Here is a 14,401-nt window from a genome sequence, read left to right on the forward strand (position 1 = left end):
CAAATGTTTTAAGTTGGAAAGAGAGGCTTCAAATAGTTACGGATGCAGCACAAGGTTAGTAAGTAGATAATTGCCATTTATTCCCTTCTACCATTTTTTTTCTTTTAGAATTTAATGTCCGAAAATGTGGACAGGAATTGAAGGATTGGAATATCTACACCATGGTTGTAAGCCACCAATAATCCACAGAGATGTGAAGTCTACCAATATCTTATTAAAAGTAACTTGGTAAAATTGGCGTACTCAATTTGAGAGCCTAACTATCATTATATATAAGCGAAAAATTACAAATATGGAAAAGATAATAAAATCAAATCAGAATAAAAATAAAATCCCTAAAAATTAGCCTATATTGAAGACCCAAAAAATCTGCCATAATCGTTGAGTCAACTTATAGATAAGATTTCCAACACTCCCTCTCAAGCTGGAGCAAATATGTTGACTAAGCCCAGCTTGACGATGGAAGACTAGAGAAGAGAAGGCCCAACAGACTTTGTGAACACATCTGCAGTCTGTTCTGAAGAAGGAACAAAAATAGGATTAATGATACCTGATCGAACCTTCTCTAGAATAAAGTGAATGTCTACCTCAATATGTTTCGACCTTTCATGTAAAACAGAATCAGAAGCAAGCATAATGGCTGATTTATTGTCACAAAACAGCCTTGAAGAACCTTTCTGTACAAGACCCAACTCTCCCAAAATTGATTGAAGCCAAAGAAGCTCACAAGTACCTTAAGCCATAGCTCGGTATTCAGCTTCAACAGAGGATCTAGAAACAACAACCTGCTTCTTACTCTTCCATGATATGAGATGATTACCATAGAAAGTATAGAAGCCAGAGGTAGAACGTCTATCTGTCTTATATCCAGCATAGTCTGCATCAGTAAAGCATGAGAGTCCAGACTGATTTCCTGAGGCATAGAACAGACCAAGACCAGGGCACGACTTAAGGTACCTCAAAATATGGTAGACTGCATCCATATGAGCTGAGCGAGGGGCATGCATGAATTGACTAATCACACTGAAAGCAAATGTCAAATCAGGCCTTGTGTTAGTCAAGTAGATAAGATGACCTACTAAACGTTGATACACGGATGGATCTGGAAGTAATTCCCCTAACTCAACAGAGAGTTTAAGATTGGGGTCCATAGGAGTGGAAGCGGGTCGACACCCAAGCATGCCAGTATCTTGAAGAAGATCCAAAACATATTTTCTTTGAGATAAAGAAATTCCACGACTGGATCTAGCAACCTCAATTCCAAGAAAATATCGAAGAGGACCTAAGTCCTTCACATCAAAGGACTTTTGAAGATGAAGTTTTGCCTGAGCAATCCCTGAAGCATCATCACCTGTGATAATGATATCATCCACATATACCAATAACATAATGCAACGACCATCAGAGCAACGTCGAATAAAACAAGTATGGTCTGAGTGGCAGCGTACAAAGCCCATGGATAAAACAACATTGCTAAAACGACTAAACCAAGCTCTAGGAGATTGCTTCAAACCATAAAGAGACTTCCGTAGCCTACAGACTTTCCCAGCATACTCCCCCTTAGCCCGAAATCTAGGGGGTGGATCCATATATATAGTCTCAAGTAAGTCTCCATTAAGAAATGCATTCTTGACATCTAACTGATGTAGAGGCCAAGAATGGGTAGCAGACAAGGAGACAAGCAGTCGCACGGACGTCAACTTAGCCACAGGAGCAAAGGTAGCACTAAAGTCTTTGCCCAGAATCTGAATAAAGCCTTTTGCCACCAACCGAGCCTTATACCGATCAATAGAACCATCGGCTAAGTACTTCACATTAAAGAACCACTTGCAGCCAACTGTTTTCTCCCCAGAAGGTAAAGCAACAAGTTCCCATGTATTATTATGGTGTAAAGCATCCATTTCTGTTGTCATGGCAGACACCCAATTGGGATCCTGGAGGGCTTCTGACACAGATCGAGGAATAGAAACGGTCCCAATCTTGCCCAGGAAGGATTTATATGCACTTGAAAGACCATCATAGGAGACATACTGGGAAATAGGGTGGTTAGTGCTACTGGAAAAACCATACCAATTAGGAGGATGACGATCACGGGTAGGATAACGGGAGGTATGCTCAGGAATTGTAGGAGCAATAGGAGAAGGAGAGTTACCTGGACCTGGTTCTGAAGATGATTCTGGCGGGGGAGGTTGAGTGCGATGGCGACGAGAGTAGACCTGCAAAGGTGGAGGGGAACCCTGCATGGATGGAGAAGGAAATTCCAGGACAATGTGATTTCAAAAGAGAGAAACAGGATGGGCAATAGGAGAAATCTCCTTCTCCAGATCACAAGAGAGAGAATCTTGTACCACATAATTAGTACTATAAAAAGGAACAGTTTCATGAAATGTCACATTAAGAGAATGATACATATGTTTGGTCACAGGATCATAACAACGATAGCCCTTTGACATAGCAGAATACCCCAAGAAAATACTAATAGATTTATCATCAAGTTTATGACGAGAAGGACTATGGTTATGAACAAAACAAGTACAACCAAAAACACGAGGCAGAAGGTGAAACAATGTATAATCAGGCTGGAGAATCTGAAGTGGTGCCTTATCACCCAAAACTCGACTAAGAGTACGATTAATCAGAAAAGCAGCTGTAAGAACAGCCATGTACCAATAGAATTTAGGCACATGCATACCACTCAGAAGACATCGGACCACAGACATAAGATGATGGTTTTTGCGTTCAGCCACGCCATTTTGCTCAGGAGTATAGGGGCAAGTGAATTGATGTAAAATCCCCTTTTTATTAAGTTCAGACCGGAACTCATTCAAAACATATTCTCATCCATTATCAGAACGAATATTACGGATAACAGTGTTATACTGGGTTTTGATCACTTGAAGAAACTGGGTAAATAAAAGAAACACATCAGATTTCTTTTTCAATAAATAAACCCAAGTACAACGAGAATAATCATCAATAAATGTCACATAATATCGATGTCCAGATAAAGCAATAATTGGGGAAGGGTCCCAGACATCAGAATGAATAAGATCAAACATACTAGGAGCACGACTCATATGAGAAATATAGCTAGTTCTAGTATGTTTCGAAAGCTCACAAACTTCATATTGAAACTTATGGTCCTTACATGCTTTATTTAACGAAGGAAACAAAAGAAATAGATATTAAAAGTTTACATGCCCCAAACGTGCATGCCACAGACTAAAAGTGCGAAAAGAAACATCATAAACACTAGAAGTAGGTAGGACAGAAGCTTGAAGACTCATTCCTGGTGGTTCCCCAAAGTAGTAAAGCCCATCACGCTCATAACCCCTGCCAAAAATCCTCTTCGAACAAAGGTCCTGCAACAAACAGTGATCTAGTAAGAATATAACTGCACATTGGAAGTTTTTTGCAAGCCGGCTAACAGATAAAAGGTTAAAGGCAAATTTAGGTATATGAAGGACAGATGAAAGAGTAGTATCGGGAGACAGACAAACATCACCCTTACTGTGAATGTAAGATGTAGAGCCATCCGCAAGATACACAGATTGGGTAACAGGTATGACATTAGAAGAAAAAACTGATAACTCACCAGTCATGTGATCATTGGCCCCAGAATCCAGGACCCAAGTGGGCTGCTTAGACTTAACATAAAATGCAGTAGGAGTACCTGTAGCAATAGTTGCAATGGGAGCAGTTGAAGGAGCTGTAATGACCCTAGCTGATGCCAAAATAAAAAAAAAATTCGACATGACCTTCGCTAAAAATCATCCTACAACAACCTATTTAAAAGAATGATAAACTTGTCCCAACACAAATATCATATAATACACTCCATGGTGGTGCAACCACATACTATATCATTCAAATATCATAATTACAGTCCCAAAATACAAGATTAATATCGAACGTCCATGTTTTACAACGTTTATACAACTTATGCTAAAATTACAGTTTATAATTATAATTACGATAACAAGGGTCCACAAACCTCTATGCCGAATATAACAAACTAAGGTTTTACAAAAATATGGGACTTAGTACACAAAATGGCAAAAAGTCTTCTAATCCAAATTAGCCCTGTAGTGTAACGTCATCCGCCACTTCTTTTCCGTTTCCTAGAAAAAATTTATTAAATAATAGGGTGAGCAAGTTGCTCAGTAGGTAGTACCTAAGACACACCTCTTGTGTCCCCGTGAATCTAAACAAAGAATAGGACAATAGGAATTTGGGGTCATGCAAAGCCGGGAAAACAAAATATCAATTCTAAGTTCAAAGCAAATAAATTTCGTGCCATGAATGCAATATTATGCATGTCACTCCCCATTTTCAAAAAACATCATTACTTCACAAACTGTTAATATAACCCGCCCTTTGGTGACTCCGCAGCGACACAAGAGAAGGATTGGCTACTGTCCCTGACCTTTGGTACCCCCGCAGCGTCATTTGGGGCCCAGGTAGCTCAACCACGCTAGGGCAATCTCCCTAGTTCCCTCTAGGCTATATTAACACACCGGTCCTTTGGTGACTCCGCGGCAGCCGGGTTTTTCTAAAAAGCCGATTCATCAAATTCTCTCCAAAATCCCCTTTTTCTTTTATTTCAAAACACTTTCCCTTTTCTTTCATGCCCAATACTTGTGTGCATATATGGAAATGGAGAGAATTTTTTTTTAACGCACAATTTACAAGCTTTTACATAATTTCTGACAAATTAATTGGCATAGAAAACTAACACATTAAGCATGTTTTTATTTTATTTTCTTTCATTTTATTATTATTATTATTTTCATACAATTCAATTAAATACACATTATAATTCAATTAAATACACCTTCTCACATGTTTCATATATATAATCAAGTCACTTTAAGGAACAATTATCACAATATAGCATGCTAGAATACTAATAGGATATTAATCAAGAAAAAAAATAATTCACAAAGGGGCAATCATCACAATTTAGCATGTTAGGACACTAATCAAGAACAATTAACTCACAAAGGAATAAGATTGTAGGAATTAGAGACCCCTACCTCACTTTTAAGCAAAATCCCCAATTTCTTCACCTCAAACCCTAGGATTTCGAATCTCCTATAGTGCACCAATCAAAGAATTGCTCCTATCAACGTGTTGATCTCGTCGTGGGCTTCGAATAGCCGCAAACGGCTCTTAAAAACACCAAGAAATGAGGGAGAAATCAAGAGTGGAAGTTGCAAAAGAAAAAGAAAAAAGAATACAGAGGTAGCGAGAGAGAGAGAGACCTGCCGAGAGAGAAAGTGTAATGAAAACAAAATGGGTCTTCATCCCATTAACCATATATGCCTTAAAATAAGGTGGGCCCCACAGCTAACATAAAATAAAAAAAAAATCTTTTAACATAAATATATAAGATACAGACATTACATTCTCCCCAACTTTAAAAAAGATTTCATCCCCGAAATCAAGACATACCTGGAGAAGAAAACAACTTTGGATACTTGGAGCGAACCTCCTGTTCGAGCTCCCAAGTAGCCTCCTCGACTCCGTGGTATCTCCAAAGGATTTTTACCATCGGTATCGTCTTCTTCCTCAACACCTTCTGTTGTGTGTCAAGTATCTGAACTGGTCCTTCCTCGAAGGAAACATCCTCATCAATGTCTACATCAACCCAAGTCAAAATGTGAGATGGATCTGGCTCGTACTTTCGTAACATCGATACATGGAAAACATTGTGGACCCTGTCCAACTGTGGTGGCAAAGCAAGTCTGTAGGCAACCTCTCCTACACGGTCCAAAATCTCAAATGGTCCAATGAATCGTGGCGACAACTTGCCACTTTTCCCGAATCTCATCAATCCCTTCCGTGGAGAAACCCGTAGAAAAACATGGTCTCCCACCTCAAAGGATAACGGCCGTCTCCGCTTATCCGCATAACTCTTCTGTCGGCTCTGAGCTATAAGTAACCTCAGTCTTATCAACTTAATCTTCTCAGTAGTCTCGAGTACAATGTCGGGTTCTAAGGCGGCTGTCTCGCCTACCTTAGTCCAACAAACAAGAGACCTACAAGGTCTACCAAACAACGCCTCAAATGGAGCCATCTGAATGCTCGCCTGATAACTGTTGTTGTAGGCAAATTTAATAAGTGGAAGGTGATCCTCCCAACTACCACCCAAGTCAAGCACACATGCCCGAAGCATATCCTCCAAAATCTGGATAGTACGCTCCGACTGACCGTCAGTCTGTGGATGGAATGCCGTACTCAGGTGCAACGCTAAGCCAAACGCTGCTTGAAGTCCTTCCCAAAACTTCAAAGTGAACTTAGCATCCCTATCTGAAACAATGGTTACTGGAACTCCATGTAACCTTACAATCTCCTTCACATAAAGAACACCAAGCTTCTCTGCATCATCTGTTGCCTTAATAGGCAAAAAGTGAGCCGTCTTGGTCAATCTGTCAATGATGACCCATACGGCCTCATTGCCCTTCCGTGACCTTGGAAAACCTGTCACAAAATCCATAGCGATATGTTCCCATTTCCACTGCGCTATAGGCAATGGTTGCAATAAACCAGCTGGTCTCTGATGCTCGGCCTTCACCTGCTGACAGGTAAGGCATCTAGCCACAAACTGTGCAACATCTTTCTTCATCCCATTCCACCAATACTGACGTCTTAAATTATGATACATCTTGGTACCACCTGGATGAACTGCAAAGCGGGAAATGTGAAACTCCCGTAAGACATCCTCACGACAAACAGTAGGAACCACCAACAAACCCCTGAACCGTAGACCCCCATCTGCATGCAAGGCCCAATCTTTCACTGTCTCACCACTAGAGATCAAAGCGTGGATGGCATCTAAGTCCGGGTCCTGTCTCTGTGACTAAATCACTCGTACAACAAGAGTAGGCTGAACCACAAGACTAAATAAGAATGCCGACTCACTGTAACCATCATCATCAAAACACTGTAATCCCATCTCTGCCAGATCTTCAAGCATCTTCCACTTCCGAATAGCTAAACTGGCCAAAGTTCCATGAGATTTTCAGCTTAAGGCATCAACTACAACATTTGCCTTGCTCGGATGATACTGCAAATCAAAGTTGTAATCTTCCAAGTACTCAACCCATCGTCTCTGTCTGTTGTTCAAGTCCTTTTGGGAAAAAAGGTACTTGAGACTTTTGTGATCTAAAAATACCTCGAATCTCTCACCATACAAGTAATGTCTCCAACACTTCAAGGCAAATACAACTGCCGCTAACTCCAGGTCATGAGTAGGGTAGTTGTACTCGTAAGTCTTTAACTGTCGAGACCCATAAGCCACTGCTCTACCATCCTGCATCAACACACATCCCAACCCGTCACGTGAAGCATCACAATAGATTACATAACCCAAGCCACGCTCAGGTATCACCAACACTGGCGCTGTAGTCAATCTCGTCTTCAACTCCTGAAAAGATGAATCACAGGCCTCATTCCAGACAAACTTGACCTCTTTCTGGGTCAAACGGGTCATAGGAGCTGCCAAACGGGAGAAATCCTTCACAAATCTTCGATAGTAACCCGCTAAACCAAGAAAACTGCGGATCTCAAACACATTCTTGGGTCGCTCCCAAGTCAAAACTGCTTCAACCTTTGATGGATCAACTGATACTCCACCTTCTGAAACAATATGCCTCAAAAACTTCACCTCCTGTAGCCAAAACTCACATTTCTCGTATTTGGCATACAATCGGTGCTCCCGCAAAATCTGTAAAACAATACTCAAATGGACCTCGTGATCTTCCCAAGTCCGTGAGTGCACAAGAATGTCATCCATGAAAACTACCACAAACTGGTCCAAGTAATCGTGAAAGACACGGTTCATCAAGTCCATGGATGCCACTGGTGCATTAGTCAAGCCAAAAGACATAACAAGGAACTCATAGTGTCCATACCGTGTACGGAATGCTGTCTTCGGGATATCCTCATCCCTAACCCGCAACTGATAATAGCCAGACCTCAAGTCAATCTTCGAGAAACAACTGGCTCCCCTCAACTGATCAAATAAATCATCTATCCTTGGCAAAGGATACTTGTTCTTGATGGTGGCATGATTCAACTTCCGGTAATCAATGTACAACCTCAAAGATCCATCTTTCTTCTTAGCAAATAAGACCGGTGTGCCCCACGGTGACACACTCGGTCGGATGAAACCTTTCATCCTCAAATCATCAAGTTGCCTCTTTAATTCTTCCAATTCAACTGGTGCCATACGATACGGTGCCATAGAAATCGGTGCGGTACCTGGCATCAATTCAATAGAGAACTCCACTTCTCGATGTGGAGGCAACTCTGTCAAATCCTCTGGAAACACATCTAGAAAATCACGAACAACTGCAGGATACTCTTTTTCCACAACATCATCCTCTTCGGCTATAAGACTAGCCAAAAAGTAATCACCACGACTCCGTCCACGAACTCCATGAAACGATAAAATGTGGGAATCACTCCGATCTCCCACGAAAAAGAAACAGTCTCCCTCGGGACTGCAAACTGTAACCCTTCCTCTGTAACAGTCAATCATAGCATGAAATGAAGCTAACCAATCCATCCCGAGAATGACATCAAAACTAGTTATCTCCAGGAGGATAAGGTCAAACACAAAAGTCCGCCCGGCTATCACAATAGAACAATCCCGCACAACTCGGCTCAATGACACTGAAACCCCAACTGGTGTATCAACACACAATGCCCGATCAATGAAACTGACCTCTAACCCCGATGCAAGTGCAAATGATGATGAAATGAAAGAATGAGATGCACCAGAGTCAAACAAAACACGGGCCTAAGAACCAAACACTGGAAATACACCTCGGAGAACTGAAGATCCAGGAGATGTATCAGTCGGTGCAAGTGCAAAGACACATCCCTGCGGTGCCTATGCCTGTGAACTACTCATCTGAACACCAGACTGCTGTGCCGACACAGTAGGAGTATCCCTCCTAGCAGGTCGTGAACCCTGAGAAAACATAGCAGGCTGTGGTGGTGGCGGTGGTCTGAAACTTGACTGAACTGTAGCCGACTGTGACGGCCTCTGCCATGACCCTCTGCCACTACCGGTGACTGCTCCCTGACTTGGACAGTCTCGAATCAAGTGGCCCTGCTGGCCACACCCATAACAAGCCCTCGGAGCTGAAGAAACTGAAGTCAATCTCATGGGACAATTGGACTTATAATGTCCAGGCTGTTGACATTGAAAGCAAATGACTCCACTCCTATCAGACCCAACTGGCAATGGAGTGGTAGGAGCAAATCGTGTAGACTGCTGCCCCTGAAACTGAGATGAACCACCCCTGTTCCTTTTCCCTGAAAGTCCCTCTGCAGATGGTCCTATATTCCTCTTTTGCCTCCATTGTTCCCTTCTTGCTTCTTTATCTTTGGTCTCCACCTCTAACATTAATGCCCTTTCCACTGCCTCAGAATAAACCTTGATGCCCTGTGCTATTAACAACAGCCTCATTTTGTAGTCAAGTCCGGAGATAAACTTCTGAACCTTATCAACTTCATGACTCACCATCTCTGGAGCAAAGCGGGAAAGAGACGTGAACTTGTTCTCGTATTCTGTCACTGACATATTGCCTTGGATAAGGCCAATAAACTGATTCTTTAACTCCCACCTATTGGAGGCAGGGAAATATTTCTCATAGAACAATTCCTTGAATCTATCCCAACTCATCTCTTCAATTTTATATTGATTTGTTATCGATTTCCACCAAAACTTGGCATCCTTTGTGAACTTGTAAGTGGCTAGGATAATTTTCAAGAGATCCTCCGTCACATCCATAGAAGTTAATTGAGTTTCAACTTGCTCCATGTAGTCATCCGCTACCATAGGATCTGCACCACCTTCAAACATTGCCGGCATCAACTGAGAAAACCCTTTAATAATCTTGAGACGCTTCTGAGCCGGCGTCTCCTCAACTTGAACTGTAGATTGTGGTGCCAACTCCGACTGAGCTGCAATCATTGCCCTCACGGCACTTTGTAACAAACGATTCAACTCTAGTGCCACAGAACCTTCACCCACTTCTACGGGTGCTTCAACATTATCCCTCCTTGTGGGGACAACTCTTAGAGGAATCAAGTCCCTAAGAAGTGTGTCCTCATCATTTAGCTCCTCCGGATTGGAGCTGGAGCTCTCACCAACATCACCCCTAGTCGCCCTGGAGCCAACTTCCCTTTGTTCCTCACGCCGTGACATCGTGCTACAAAATGAGAAAACGGTTCAATTACATTACACTAAAGTCCACTATAGACGACTCAACGTGAAATGATGTCGTAATGACACTTAGCATGCAAGACCATGCAAGAAACATTTTACCATAGACATTTAAGCACGTAACCACATAAGCAGTTAGGCATGCTTGCTCAAGTAATAAACAAGTAGCAAATAGTCAAATACACAATGAAATCAACATCCCACGCAATCCTATGTAGGCCTCTACCCGTCGTCCTAATGGTTTTCGAACCATGGGCTCTGATACTAAATTTGTAATGACCCTAGCTGATGCCAAAATAAAAAAAATTTCGGCATGACCTTCGCTAAAAATCGTCCTACAACAACCTATTTAAAAGAATGATAAACCTGTCCCAACACAAATATCATATAATACACTCCATGGTGGTGCAACCACATACTATATCATTCAAATATCATAATTACAGTCCCAAAATACAAGATTAATATCGAACGTCCATGTTTTACAACGTTTATACAACTTATGCTAAAATTACAGTCTATAATTATAATTACGATAACAAGGGTCCACAAACCTCTATGCCGAATATAACAAACTAAGGTTTTACAAAAATATGGGACTTAGTACACAAAATGGCAAAAAGTCTTCTAATCCAAATTAGCCCTGTAGTGCAACGTCATCAGCCACTTCTTTTTCGTTTCCTAGAAAAAATTTATTAAATAATAGGGTAAGCAAGTTGCTCAGTAGGTAGTACCTAAGACACACCTCTTGTGTCCCTGTGAATCCAAACAAAGAATAGGACAATAGGAATTTGGGGTCATGCAAAGCCGGGAAAACACAATATCAATTCTAAGTTCAAAGCAAATAAATTTCGTGCCATGAATGCAATGTTATGCATGTCACTCCCCATTTTCAGAAAACATCATTACTTCACAAACTGTTAATATAACCCACCCTTTGGTGACTCCGCAGCGACACGAGAGAAGGATTGGCTACTGTCCCTGACCTTTGGTACCCCCGTAGCGTCATTTGGGGCCTAGGTAGCTCAACCACGCTAGGGCAATCTCCCTAGTTCCCTCTAGGCTATATTAACACACCGGTCCTTTGGTGACTCCGCGGCGGCCGGGTTTTTCTCAAAAGCCGATTCATCAAATTCTTTCCAAAATCCCCTTTTTCTTTTATTTCAAAACACTTTCCCTTTTCTTTCATGCCCAATGTTTGTGTGCATATATGGAAATGGAGAGAATTTTTTTTTAACGCACAATTTACAAGCTTTTACATAATTTCTGACAAATTAATTGGCATAGAAAACTAACACATTAAGCATGTTTTTATTTTATTTTCTTTCATTTTATTATTATTATTATTTTCATACAATTCAATTAAATACACATTATAATTCAATTAAATACACCTTCTCACATGTTTCATATATATAATCAAGTCACTTTAAGGAACAATTATCACAATATAGCATGCTAGAATACTAATAGGATACTAATCAAGAAAAAAAATAATTCACAAAGGGGCAATCATCACAATTTAGCATGCTAGGACACTAATCAAGAACAATTAACTCACAAAGGAACAAGATTGTAGGAATTAGAGACCCCTACCTCACTTTTAAGCAAAATCCCCAATTTCTTCACCTCAAACCCTAGGATTTCGAATCTCCTATAGTGCACCAATCAAAGAATTGCTCCTATCAACGTGTTGATCTCGTCGTGGGCTTCGAATAGCCGCAAACGGCTCTTAAAAACACCAAGAAATGAGGGAGAAATTAAGAGTGGAAGTTGCAAAAGAAAAAGAAAAAAGAAATACAGAGGCAGCGAGAGAGAGAAAGTGTAATGAAAACAAAATGGGTCTTCATCCCATTAACCACATGTGCCTTAAAATAAGGTGGGCCCCACAGCTAACATAAAATAATAAAAAATCTTTTAACATAAATATATAAGATACAGGCATTACAGGAGCACTAACTCTAGAAGCAAGGGAGCCAAGCTGGTCTTGGATATGCCCAATCTGAGACTGAAGCTGGCTCAGTCCAAGAAATATAGTAGATCCACCAGTAGTAACAGGAGTTTCTGCAACAGCCGCAATACGAGAAGAACCAGTTCCAGATAAACGGTTCCTAGAAAATTTTTGCTTCAGTTCAGGATGAAGTTTGAAGCAACGAGCCTTAACATGTCCAACCCCTCCACAATGGTGACAAATAATCTGACCTCCAGAAGCTCGTGATCCAAAGTTGGCTGCAAAAGCCATACTATCCCTAGCAGGCTCAAACACTGGTACAGGAAGAATTGAGGGCTGAATTAAACGGTGCCTACGTGCCTCACCATCAACAGTAACAAAGGCTTCCAACAGGGATGGCATTGGTGATGCATTCAAGATCTGAGACTTTAGTGGTTCAAATTCTGGGCGTAATCCCATCAAAAACTGATAGGTATGCTGACGATCTAGACATTTGACAAGAAGAAAGGCTGCCTCAGAAGGAAATTCACTAAGAGGCTCATATTGAGCTAGTTCCTCCCAACGAGATCTCAAATACCCAAAATAATTAGTTACAAACAAATTCAGGCCTTCCTACGAGGCCTTAGCAATATCTTGATATAATTCAAAAATACGAGCATCATTCCTAGAATGAGCATACATTTGATTCAAAGCAGTCCACAATTCATTAACAGAGTCATAAAACATGAATATATTATAAATGCGTTCCTCCATAGAATTAAACATCCACCCTAAAATGGTGCAATTGTCCATATCCCACTGAGCATATTTAGGATCTTTAATATCTGGCCTATTTTCAGTACCCAAAATCCACCCTGATTTGCCTTTTCCACCAACATAGAGGCGGAGGGAACGAGCCCAGGACGCAAAATTACGGCCATTCAACAGCACGCTAGTAACTCGTTGAGCCGGTGTGTGTTGCGCCGAAAAGAGAGTTTCTTTATTATTACTTGAGTCAGCCATAATATTAAATAGATCAATTCAACAGATTACCAATAATTTCAAATAAAGGAGGAATAGACCTGATTTTGATCAAACCAAGAAGCCGGAGACACGGCGGTCTGATCCGAAAATGCTGCCGAATATCCCAGCAGCCCCAAAAGATTACAAACACGTCTTCTGACCCTTAGTGCATGAAAAAGACTAAGGGAATACCCCTACAGGGGTCGAACCTAGAGGAGATTGAATCCCCCTAGGACTGTCGCAACAGTGACCTGAAAAAGAGAGAAGGTCTGTGAAAAAAAATAGGGAAGGGGCTGTAACGAGTATTAAAAGAGGCGGTGAAAGAGAGAGAGATGGGGGAGGCGTAGGTTTGAGGCTCTGATACCAAAAAGTAACTTGGTAAAATTGGCGTACTCAATTTGAAAGCCTGACTATCATTATATACAAGCGAAAAATTACAAATATGGAAAAGAGAATAAAATAAAATCAAATCAAATCAGAATATAAATAAAATCCCTAAAAATTAGCCTATATTGAAGACCCAACAAATCTGCCATAATCGTTGAGTCAACTTATAGTTAAAATTTCCAACATTATTAAATGAAAATTTCCAAGCCAAACTTGCTGATTTTGGATTGTCCAGAGTTTTCCCTACTGAAAATGGCACACATGTATCAACAATTATTGCTGGCACTCCCGGGTATCTTGACAATGAGTAAGTAATTTTTTTTTTTTCCCCTTCCCGGTTTGATGTTTGTCTTTTGGAAATGATTTATTTCAAGAAGTGATTTACATTGTCACAAAAAATCTATGACTGCACAATCTATGTTCGTCTTTTAGAAATTTTCATTTCATGATTTTGTTATGATACGAATAAATGTTTTATACATTTTGGGTTGCAGGTATTTCACATCAAATAGGTTGACTGAGAAAAGTGATGTATATAGCTTTGGAATCGTTATCTTGGAGATAATCACAGGCCAGCCAGCAATACCGCAAAGTCCTGACATACACACATAATTCATTGGGTTAATTCCATGCTTGCTAATGGGGATGTTAAAAGTATTGTTGATCCCAAGTTACAGGAAGATTATGATGTTAATTCTGCTTGGAAATCTGTAGAATTAGCAATGGCTTGTGTATCTCGCACTTCCACCAGAAATTATGTGGTAATGGAATTGAAGGAGTGTTTGGCAATGGTGGTAGCTAGCCATGAGTCAGATCAATGA

At 40.8% G+C, this 14,401-nt stretch overlaps 1 pseudogene; it reads left to right on the top strand.

Annotated features, from left to right (window-relative positions):
* Positions 1-13,302: 13,302 nt before the first annotated feature.
* LOC132281254 (probable LRR receptor-like protein kinase At1g51890) lies at positions 13,303-14,401 on the top strand (annotated as a pseudogene).

The sequence above is a fragment of the Cornus florida genome, unplaced genomic scaffold, assembly GCF_030987335.1.
Source record: "Cornus florida cultivar Cherokee Brave unplaced genomic scaffold, ASM3098733v1 CherokeeBrave_3.0.0_Hap2_Chr11, whole genome shotgun sequence".
Lineage (NCBI taxonomy): Eukaryota > Viridiplantae > Streptophyta > Magnoliopsida > Cornales > Cornaceae > Cornus > Cornus florida.